Here is a 12358-nt window from a genome sequence, read left to right on the forward strand (position 1 = left end):
TACAATTCTTTTCTACTTGTTGTAAAATAATAAACACTACATACTTATACATACTTTGTATTAGATCTAAAGTTGATATACAGAGATCGAAGCATATCATGTATCAAAACTGTGTAACTGAGAGCGAAGAATAAATGAGAATTGCTTTAAATACCAACACATTTGCTTTTCTCTCGCGACGGGTATGTCGGATGTAGCGATAATCGGAAGTATTTTTAGAAGCGTTAGAGAAATCTTAGGAGAGACATCCCGCGAATACCCTAGATGGTACACTGCTGTAAGATTAGTTTGACAGTTTGTTAGCACGTTACCAGTAGCAGTGTTCCACGTGAAACTAGTCCGTTTCCTCTCTCGTTTCACAGTAGCCACTCTCTCCCTCTTCAGACATTTCTGTTTGGTTAAGACACTCACGCCTCTTTGGAGCGGTCAGCAGCAAGGAGACAGTTTTGGGAATCGTGTCGTAGGACATTGCTACAGAGCTGTCAACTGCAGGAAGTGACCTTGACTGCATGTGCAGAGAGGACGTCGGCAGCGATGCGAAGAAAATAATGTGGTAATGGGTTTCGCGCTACCAGATGACGTCAGAGCTTCCCGGCGTCGCAAATAGCAGGTATATACTCTGCGGGGAAAGACCACAGCGGCAGTTAGTCGCAGCTCGTGCCGAGAGGTGTCTCCCGCTTCGCTGTATCATCTCTTGTAAGTAATGTTATCGTTTGCTAATAGCTACGTAGCATCGCAGCCCTAGTTGTTAACCACACGAGCATTGCGCACCATGGCGTGAAGGTAAGTCAGTTAAACCGTTGATATCCCGTGTCACCTGCACGATAAAGTCCGAGCAGCATTTTTTGGATAATAGGTCTACCTATCATGCAAAACACCGATTTTTCATGTAGCCCGAAACACGTTTCAGCATCTTTGTGCCATCGTCCGTAGCATTTCTTTGTTCAAATCTATGAAATGTGAACATGTTCAAGTGACGAGTAATCTACGAAAATTCCGTCTAAAACGGATTTTGTTTGTTGTTGGCTTAATGTTAGATTCACATTGTACAGTTATGTAGGACCATCTGTATAGTATGTGGTCGTGGTAGCTTCTCATCAGCAACTAAATTATGTTAAAATGAAATTGGTTAGTGACTTAACGGATCACTTTATGTCTAAATTTGTTTTGTGAAAATATTTCGTGCCTGTGTTTTACGAATACACAGTTTAGGTTTGGCAAATTCTTTTTAACCTGAGATCCCATGAGTTACTGAGAATCACAAGTACTACACATCTTTTGAATAACATCCTTTGCAAATAACATTTTTAACTTTGCCAAAACAAACTGTGTGGCAAAGGGAATTCCCTCAGTTGAAATGGCCCAATATTGGGAGCGCAGGCGAGTTTCTCTTCTGTCTCCTCTTTGCGGATAACCGAATCACTCGTTTTCTCGACGTATTTAACGCAGAGTATATATAATGCAGCTGAGAGCAATTAAGTTATGTCTCGGTGCAATGGTGGGCCTCTGTAGCAGAGAGGTCAACAAGACAGACCCTCATGTGTGGGACTAGGTTCGATTCCCTGTACGGCCAGGGAGTTTTCCTTGCTCGTTATGCCGAGAAGCTGCCTGATTGAGCGATGGTGGCTCCAAGGTCGAAACGTCGACAACGAAAACTTCCTTACCGATTGATGGCGTGCTTATGGAGTGTTTTAACAACTGTCATTGGCTGACAACGGAGATTAGATCTTTCTGTGCTTGTAATAATCAGGAATCTGTCAAACACACAAGAGGAGAGGAAGAGAAGATAAACATCTCGAGTACTTCTACTAGTTAGATGATGCTGAAGTCCCACACTCCTTCACAGAGCATAAGGGAACGATGCGAGAAATACTCACCACCGTACCTTGCAAGGTGCTAGTGGAGGTGGTTTGCAGTTGCCTTCCTCCGACCGCAATGGGGATGAACGATGATGAAGAAGACGACACAACAACACCCAGTCATCTCGAGGCAGGTCAAAATCCTTGACCCCGTATGGAATTGAACCCGTGACACCGTGCTCGGGAAACAAGAATGCTACAGCGAGACCACAAGCGGCGGACATCTACTAAATAGAAGGCTTGGTGATATATCTTACATTAAAACTGGTTGCTTTACAAGATTATTACCATCCAGTTCTTTAGTATGACTACGGCTTAAGCTCTAAGAAACCAGAGACGAATTCAGCGATAACTGCACCAGTGAAATCACTACCGCCCTGTCACATAAACAAACAAAATATATTCCCCTCTTCAGTAAGCCTCTCTATATACACAGCTAAGGAGACAGGTAACCAAGGCAGCTATAAAACATGGAATTTCAAAAGTTTAAAACTTTGCTGTGCTAAGTAGAAGTGTGTTACAAAACTTGGCGTTTCGCTGCAAGTGGACTCAAGCAAATACGTTAACACGTAATAGTTCTTTTGAATGCAATTTGGAGTACCAAAGCTAAGCATCAAGATGTTACATTAATATGCATAAACGCTCATTGTGGGACCCAACATAACGAAACAGTGGATACTTTAGCGCAGTATGATGTTACGAAAGGCAGTTTCAAGACGTACTACAGCAGTCACTAAGACGCTCCAGGGACGAGCGTATTATTCAAGCTACCTCCATAGCACAAAAGCTAAAAGCGGTCTGTATTCTCCTTGTATTATCCTGAGGAAGCTTTCCAAAATGCCAATCTCAGCTACGTCATTCTGACATGCGAAAAGTACAGAAATGAGCAGGAATACTTGTAGAGAAAACTTCAGAAAGCCGGCCGGTGTGGCCGAGCGGTTCTAGGCTCTGCAGTCTGGAACCGCGCGACCGCTACGGTCGCAGGTTCGAATCCTGCCTCGAGCATGGATGTGTGTAATGTCCTTAGTTAGGTTTAAGTAGCTCTAAGTTCTAGGGGACTGATGACCTCCGATGTTAAGTCCCGTAGTGCTCAGAGCCATTTGAAACTTCAGAAAACGCCTACCCCACTTCAGTATCTGTCTTACCGCACTGGAATAATTACAGCATTTACAAAACTTTATCTTCCTATTTAAACATAGTTTATAAATGAATTAACGATCTCCCATCATTCAAATATCGACCCAGGTAAAATAATGAGTGCAAAGGAACTCCACGAATTGTCGTTACTAATGGAACACCATGTTTCCAAACATGTTTGTATGTTTGTAGTTTAGTGCGTTGTGGTGAATCGTTGTTGTGATTTATGTTTATTCTACCAGTGATTGTTAAAAAACTGGCTGTTTCGTTTGGTTCAAAGTGGTTCAAATGGCTCTGAGCACTATGGGACTTAACATCTGTGGTTATCAGTCTCCTAGAACTTAAACTACTTAAACCTGACTAACCTAAGGACATCACACACAGCCATGCCCGAGGCAGGATTCGAACCTGCGATCGGAGCGGTCACGCGGTTGCAGACTGAAGCGCCTAGAACCGCACGGCCACACTGGCTGGCTTGTTTCGTTTGACTGACAGAGGCCTACAAATAATTTAGAACGTTTCCAGAATAAATTTTCATTCTGCAGCGGAGCGTGCACTAATACGAAACTTCCTGGCAGACTAAAACTGTGTGCTGGACCGAGACTCGAACTCGTGACCTCTGCAAAATGTTATCACAGTTTTTATTAGTAGGCCTGTTAGGATTTTTCCTTTAATTGACTAGAGCCAGGAATTTTAGCCATACACCAGTTCTAGACTCCTTTGCTCCATCAGGTTGTGTCTGGATGCCTATATGTTCTGGTTTTTAGAAAGAAAACTAAATTCTGAGTTATGTGAGATTTCAACGTATAACTTTTTACATTTCTAGGACTGTAAAAGTATCTATACTTTATTTCAGTATCGTATTCGTAATCTAACATACCATGTCGCACCACGTTATGAAAAGCATTCACACGGCCTACTTGATTATGCATTCAATTTGAAGTTCAAACCTCAGAAATAGAGAAATTGAATTTTTGTTATGTTTTTCCAGTACAAATTCTGCACTAGAGCGTGTCTTTTCTTCTGATGACTAAGATATCTGCATCTGAGAAAACTCAAATGAAAGTAGAGACTTTGAAAGCAACACACAACAGTTTGTAAAGCATTTGTTCGGAATTCTGTGACTTCTTCAACATAAAGCGAAGCAAAGATCTGCTGAATAATATTCACTCATCATAGTATTATAGGGCATGAGAGTTAAAGGCTGTGTATAGTTTGAGACCTGGTGGTCAAGGAAGGCAGGATTTGGTTAAGATTGTGGATGGGGCCGTAATCAGTTACTATTGGTTAGCTTTTCTTTTAATCACACACAATTTACTTAAAATCAACAACAAATTAAAATAATGGTAATAATTTAAGAACTGTTTCACGGCTGAAGGCCTTAATTGTTTAACTTGTTGCAACTTACAAACTATAGTTATTAAAATACTAGAAAACAAATCGCCAAGGTCTTAAAGGTTAACTGCTAAAAATACAATTGCCACACTGGAATTTTAAGACAAGCAGCGACAGTCATGGCTGACGGCCTTTAACGGCAGGAATGGCAATTATTTTAAAAAAAATTGACGAACATACTGTCAAACAGCAAGGCAATAGCAGACGTTAATTTAAAAGACAGACAACTGATCACCAAACTGGTGAGACAAAATGATAGTAAACTTGGTAGCACAACCGTTTAAACTTGCTGTAATGCCAAGAATGGCAATTATATTAAAAAATTTAGGAACATACAATAAAACAGCAAATATAATGACAAGGTTAATTCAAAAGGACAAGCAACTGATCACCAAGCAGGTGATACAAATGGTGGTAACTTGGTAATGCAATAATAAAATAATAACACCATAATAAAACACAAGGGCTAGTCACAGACGGTGCCCCAGGAATCGACCTTTGAGTAGGTCAGGCCAAAAACACTTTCACGAGTGATGAGAAAGGCAGCCAAGAGTTACATTCACTTCACAAGGTGGTACCTCAGACTAGTGGCACGCTAACGAAAGATAACCAATGCAACGATGGAACACCACGCCAAAGCCGGAGCACTACGTCCTCAGAATGCTGTGTTTAGAGCGCCCGAGAGGAGAAGGGAACCACTACTACCAGAGTAGAAGAAACAACAAACGCCCTACAAGGAAACTGTCAAAACTACACGTCTTACTGGACAGTAGCGGCAAGGCGAGGAAACGTACACTGCCGTTACATACTCTAACTTCCAAGGCAGGTCACTGGAGCGTTATCAACCACCAGGCAGGAAAAATACCGCTGGTTGAACTTAACAGATAGTAACAAATAGAATGCAGCAATTGGTAACAAGCAGTGGAGGAAAGCTTATTAGATCCGCCTTCCCCAGGCACTCCACTCGCTGCTCTTCGTCTCGGCGACACAGCGAGCAGCAACACGAACCCAAGTCACTGGAGAATCCTGAGATCTCACAGTGGTGGAGGTTTCACAGCTAGGATTAAAATCCACTCAAGGTCATCCCCGCTTTCAAAAAGGGACGTCAAATAGATGTGCGGAACTATAGACCTACATCTCTAACGTCGACCAGTTGTAGAATTTTGGAACACGTATTATGTTGGAGTATAGTGACTTTCCTGGAGACTAGAAATCTACTCTGTTGGAATCAGCATGGGTTTCGCAAAAGGCAAGCGTGAGAAACCCAGCTCGCGCTATTCGTCCACGAGACTCAGAGGGCCTTAGACACGGGTTCACAGGTAGATGCCGTGTTTCTTGACTTCCGCAAGGCGTTCGATACAGTCCCCCACAGTCGTTTAATGAACAAAGTAAGAGCATATGGAATGTCAGACCAATTGTGTGATGGGACTGAAGAGTTCCTAGATAACAGAACGCAGCATGTCATTCTCTATGGAGAGAAGTCTTCCGAAGTAAGAGTGATTTCAGGTGTGCCGCAGGGGATTGTCGTATGACCGTTGTTATTCACAAAATACATAAGTGACCTTGTGGATGACATCGGAAGTTCACTGACGCTTTTTGTGGATGATGCTGTGGTATATCGAGAGGTTGTAACAATGGAAAAATGGACTGAAATGCAGGAGGATCTGCAGCGAATTGACGCGTGGTGCAGGTAATTGCAATTGAATCTCAATGTAGACAAGTGTAATGTGCTGCGAAAACATAGAAGGAAAGATCCCTTATCATTTAGCTACAATATAGCAGGTCAGCAACTGGAAGCAGTTAATTCCATAAATTATCTGGGAATACGCATTAGGAGTGATTTAAAATGGAATGATCATATAATGTTGATCGTCGGTAAAGCAGATGCCAGACTGAGATTCATTGGAAGAATCCTAAGAAAATGCAATCCGAAAACAAAGGAAGTAGGATACAGTACGCTTGTTCACCCACTGCTTGAATACTGCTCAGCAGTGTGGGATCCGTACCAGATAGGGTTGATAGAAGAGATAGAGAAGATCCAACGGAGAGCAGCGCGCTTCGTTACGGGAGCGTTTGGTAATCGCGAGAGCATTACGGAGATGATAGATAAACTGCAGTGGAAGACTCTGCAAGAGAGACGCTCAGTAGCTCGGTACGGGCTTTTGTTAAAGTTTCGAGAACATACCTTCACCGAAGAGTCAAGCAGTATATTGTTTCCTCCTACGTATATCTCGCGAAGAGACCACGAGTATAAAATCAGGGAGATTAGAGCCCACACAGAGGCATACCGACAATCCTTCTTTCCACGAACAATACGAGACTAGAAGAGAAGGGAGAACCGATAGAGGTACTCAAGGTACCCTCCGCCACACACTGTCAGGTGGCTTGCGGAGTATGGATGTAGATGTAGATGTAGATGCAGAACTTAAAGCTTGTTGGATAAGGTTGACGACTAGGTGGTGTACCCTCACGACCACAGCCCTTCCATCCGGCAGTGCATGCGTTCTGCCAGCAGTCCCGGCGTGTTCTCTCATTGCCCTCTTGGCTCCTTCGGAGTCCCCAACCGAGCTGGCTATTCACTCGACCTGGAAGAACAACGAAGTCACCCCAAAGATAGGGCCACAGTTACTACATATCGATAACGCCGCGCGGTTCTAGGCGCTCAGTCCGGAATCGCGCGACTGTTACGGTCGCAGGTTCGAATCCTGCCTCGGGCATGGATGTGTGTGATGTCCTTAGGTTAGTTAGGTTTAAGTCGTTCTAAGTTCTAGGCGACTGATGACCTCAGATGTTAAGTCCCATAGTGCTCAGAGCCATTTGAACCAATTGATAAGGCCGCTGCTGCCACTAGCAGACAGGCAAAGCTTGCAAAACCAAGTGGCGCCAGTCAACACAACAAGAATACAAACAACCGCAATCACGTCAACTAAACGATACAGTCTGGCCCCCAACAAGGACGCAAAGCTACAACAGCACCTAAGCGAGCCGCAGCACGGCTCGTAGTTACCTAGGCAAGTCTTGTGTCCTGTTAAGTAACTTTTACGATTTAAGTGTAGTGCAGTTATGCAATAACAAACCAATAATTTGCCTATGTTTAAGATTATCGTTTTTATACACTGATGGAAAAAATCGCAGCACCAAGGAAGAGTTATCTGACATAAATTAAAGTTATTAGGCGTGTTTCTACGTCTGGATGATGACGTCTACTCAGAACTCGCGCCAGTGGTATAAGAGTAGTGCCAGTCGCGCCACTGTGAGGATGCAAATCAGGTTTGCTTCAAATACACACTGTAACGATCGTGAGCGTTAGTTACCTCTGAGATTGGACATGGTGGGTTGTTGTTAGTCAAGAATGCCATTACGGCGATAAAGACGCCATTACCATCACCTCACTGAGTTTGGACGAGGTCTTGTAACAGAGTAACAAGACGCTGGATGCTCCTTATGCGATATTGCAAAAAGGCTTGACAGGAATGCAGCTACTGTACAAGACTGCTGGCAGCTGTAGTCACGAAAATGTACGGTCGCAAGAAGACCAGGCGGTACCGACATAGAAGATCATCGTCTTTAGTGTACGGCTCTGACGCATCGTCCTGCAGCAGCAATTTGAGCAGCAGTTGGCACCACAGTGACACAACGAACTGTTATGAATGGGTTACTTCAAGCACAGCTCCGAGCTAGACGCCCTGTAGTGTGCATTTCACTGACCCCAAACCACCGCCATTTGCGACCTCAATGGTGTCAAGTGAGAGTTCACTGGACGGCAGGGTGGAGGTCTGTTGGATTTTCTGGCGGATGCTGGTTCTACCTAGGTACCAGTGATGGCCGTGTGTTTGTTAGGAGGCCAACCTGTCTGCGTGCTAGACACACTGGAGTTATGGTCTGGGATACAATTTCGTATGACAGCAGGAGCACTCTCGCGGTTATCCCATGCACCCTGACTGTAAATCTATACATCCGTCTGGTGATTCGACCTGCTGTGATACGATTCAAGCATAAGATTCCAAGCGGTGTTTTCCAACAGGATAATGCATGTTGTAAACCAACATCTATACAGAGTGTCGACATGTTGCCTTGATCCACTCGACCACCAGATCTGTCTTTAATCAAGGACATATAGGACGTCATCGAATGTGAACTCCAGCGTCATTCACAATCAGCATTAACCGTCCCTATATTGACCCACCAAGTGAAACAGACATGGAACTCCAGCCCACAAGCTGACATCTGGCACCTGTACAACACAATCCATGCACTTTGCTAAGCTTGCGTTCAACATATGCTAGTTACACCAGTTTACTATGAACCAACATTTCACATCTGCAATGGCTTGTCTCGTGCTTACATTGCAGTGTTAATCATTTATATTTGTTACCTAGACAAATTTATTGCCAAAATTTCATTACTGCACATTAATTAGTTTTTGATGTTGCGTTTCTTTCCATCAGTGTATTAACAATTTTTGCCTACTATTCATTTCGACGTATACAGTGCATTGACGCATTCCGAGAAGTGAGCCGTAACAAAATAGGTCCCAGCTTCTATTCCTAGTAATATGGTCACTTTATATTTTATTATCTTCCAGCCGAACAGAATGGTCATCACTTTGTCCATTTCTTTCACGTTAATACGAGGCGTGTTTTTTAAGTAAGTACCGTTTTGAAAGTTTAAAAAAGACTTGCTAACATATCTCAATAATTTTATTTTTACATGAAAGCCTGTACCTTAACCTACTTTTCTACACAATTGCCGTCGATATTGAGGCATTTGTCATAACGTTGTACCAGTTTTTGAATACCCTCCTCATAGAAGTCTGCCGCCTGACTTGTTAACCACTGCATCACCACTGTTTTGACTTCGTCATCGTCTTGAAGACGCAGACCACCCAGGTGCTTCTTCAACTGCAGGAACAGATGGTAGTCACTGGGCTCAAGATAGAGGCTGTACGGAGGATGATCTAGAGTTTCCCATCGAAAAGATGTGATGAGATCTTTGGTCTGATTAGCCACATGCGGACGGGCGTTGTCTTGCAAACAAAACTATGGCCTTGCTCAACTTCCATGGACTGTTGCTGTTGATTCTGGTGTGACATAGGCCACACAAGGTTTCATCACTCGTAACAATTTGGCTTAAGAAATCATCACCGTCGTTGTGGTACCGCTCAAGGAAAGTCAATGCAGTGTCTAAACGTTTGGTTTTGTGTACATCCGTCAACGTTTTCGGTTCCCAACGTGCGCACAATTTTCGGTAATTCAAGTTCTCGGTCACGATGTCATACAAAACACTACGAGAAACATTAGGAAAGTCATCCCGCGAGGAGGAAATCGTAAAGCGTCTGTTTTCTCTCACCTTATTGTCCACTTCCTGCACCAAACTTTCATTAACCACCGAAGGACGCCCACTCCGTTGTTCATCATGCACATTTGTGCGGCCATCTTTAAATGCTCTCATCCACTTTCTCACCATTCCATCACTCATAATGTTTTCTCCGTAACCTGCACAGATCTCACGATGAATATCCATAACTTTTAGGCCTTTAGCACTAATAAATCTTATAACAGCCCGTACTTCACAATCGGCGGGACTCACGATTATCGGAGGCATCTTAAACACTCAGTACACAACGTAAACAAGGAACAATAAGACTGTAATGGCGTCAGTGCGTAGATTAAGGTACAGGCTTTCATGTTAAAATAAAATTATTGAGATATCTTATAACGTCTTTTTTTAATTTCAAAACGGTACTTAAGAAACACGCCTCGTAACTCACCTGTAAGCGTCCGATTACCCCATTTATAAAAAGGTTCAAACGTCTGATTGCTTTGCAAATGAGTGAATGTGTCAAATGTTTGACGTTAAGCGTGTGAAGGAGAAGAAGTGTAAAACAGTTTGTGCTTAAACTTTGCTGGTAATCGTTAAGTGCTCTCAACCTTAGATAATGGAAAAAATATTCAGGGTACTACGTGTGAAATGAGCTACGTTGGCTCAAAACATTCACGTACACAGTTGCTAACTGTAACACTTGAGTTACTGTGTTTAACAATGACATAAGATTTGCTCTGTTGCATTGCGGTTTTCTGCTGCTGAGTAGTTGTTCTCTAACGAGCATTCCATACAAGTAATCCAGTTGCGACTTTTTAGCTGATGTTGCTCCTATCTTAGGTAATTGGGATATGTAGGGCTCTGCTTAAAACGAGCAGCTCAATTTAGTCATAGGGTAGAGTCGCGCATAGCTGCTTTTTTGCTCACCAAATAATCACTGCAAATAATAATCTGTAGGTGTGATCGTCTAGTCAAATAGTCTATGCATTGTCATTGTGAATAAATAAAACAACGCAGAAATATAAAATGAAAGAAAAAAATAACTTGATAAAAACATTCTAGTCTAACGTTTGTAATTGATCTAGACGAAAGTGAATTATGTCGATTAATGCATATTCAATCAAGAAAATCTCAAATAAACAGAAAGTGATCCTACAATATACTATTAAAATATAATCAGGAAATAACATTACGAAATGCAATAAAGTTGCTTTGAGAGCATCATGAGAATGGTAGTAGAATGTTTCTCTTTTCAACAGTGGTGTGAGCTAACACACGCCTTCCAAGACACGTGAAAAGTTAAGTCCATTTCGTGATCACAATACACGAAATATTCACCAGCTCGAAACAGTTCAAACATGATGGTTTACGAATTGACACACACAAGTTAATGAGTAGAAACTCATCCCACATCTAATCTCATCGTAACTGCCGTCTGTGTCACGTCTGCTGTGCAGCGAGCTACGTTAATTTAAGTATTAACTGTATTTTTCTTACTTGTCACTTCTTCTTCCGTGTGTTTTTGCTTTTAGGAAGCTTTAATTGTCGAGTGCTATCAATAGTGTTCCATAGATTTCGTGTTTGTTTTGAATACAGTCAGAGAGAGTCCCTTTAGTCAGCCATAGTGCCAGTAGTGCTAGTGTTTGTTTTCAATACAGTCCAGAGACAGGTAGTGCTATTTTTATTGTTTTCTACAAGAAGTGGCTAGCAATCACAGTTTGGTCATTAATCAACCGCCTGTAGTGAATTAGCAGTCTAGTTAAAAGTTGATTAAGTCTCATCAGTAAATTGATTCCTTAGGATGGATAGGATGTGTGACTGCTGTGTACGGACGCAGGAGGAGCCACTCTTCGCGAACAGCTGAGCGTGTTGATGGCCGCGGTCAGCCGTCTTCAGGCTGCTGCCTCGGAGTGTAGCGGCAGTGGGGAGTCTGGTGCGTCGCAAGGTACACCCCAGGTGTTACATGCTTAACCCACTGCCCCTGCTGTCGAGACATCTTCGCGGGTACCGGGCGCGGTTGGGCCACCCTCCCCCCAAGGGGAGTGGCGGGTTCAGCGGCGTTCGCGGCGCACGAGCCGGAGGGTCAATGTGGAGGCTGGCCGTGTGGCGTCGCCCGCTCTGCCAGTGGGTGGACATGTGGCTGCTCCTTCAGCAAGGTCCGAGCAGGCTCACGGGAGGAGGGGTTTATTAGTTATTGGGAGCACCAACGTTAGGCGGGTGATGGAGCCCCTTAGGGAAATAGCGGAAAGGTCGGGGAAGTAGGCCAGTGTTCACTCTGCTTGCCGGGGGTCTCATCCGAGATGTGGAGGACGCCCTGCCGGCGGCGATAGAGAGCACTGGGTGCACCCGACTGCAAATTGTTGCTCATGTCGGCACCAATGACTCCTGTCGTCTGGGTTCAGAGGTCATCCTCAGTTCGTACAGGCGGTTGGCGGAATTGGTGAAGGCGGAAAGCCTTTCTCGTTGGGTGGAATCTGAGCTAACTATTTGTAGTATCGTTCCCAGAACCGATCGCGGTCCTCTGGTTTGGAGCCGAGTGGAAGGCTTAAACCAGAGGCTCAGACGATTCTGCGGAGATCTGGGGTGCAAATTTCTCGACCTCCGCTATCGGGTGAAAAAATGTAGGGTCCCCCTGAATAGGCCAG

The 12358-nt window shown here is 43.7% G+C and overlaps 1 protein-coding gene across 9 annotated transcripts in view; it reads left to right on the plus strand.

Annotated features, from left to right (window-relative positions):
* The first annotated feature begins 633 nt into the window (after positions 1-633).
* Positions 634-12358, plus strand: part of LOC126335463 (serpin B8-like) — a 119630-nt gene continuing 107905 nt past the window's right edge. For 4 of the 9 annotated variants that reach the window (XM_049998773.1, XM_049998769.1, XM_049998766.1 and 1 more), the window contains exon 1: positions 634-696. The gene's annotated coding sequence lies outside the window, so the exon portion shown is untranslated. Of the gene's footprint in view, positions 784-12358 lie in introns of all 9 variants that reach the window. The other 5 variants (XM_049998771.1, XM_049998772.1, XM_049998770.1 and 2 more) reach the window with 3 other exon arrangements.

Source organism: Schistocerca gregaria, chromosome 2, assembly GCF_023897955.1.
Source record: "Schistocerca gregaria isolate iqSchGreg1 chromosome 2, iqSchGreg1.2, whole genome shotgun sequence".
Taxonomy (NCBI): Eukaryota; Metazoa; Arthropoda; class Insecta; order Orthoptera; family Acrididae; genus Schistocerca; species Schistocerca gregaria.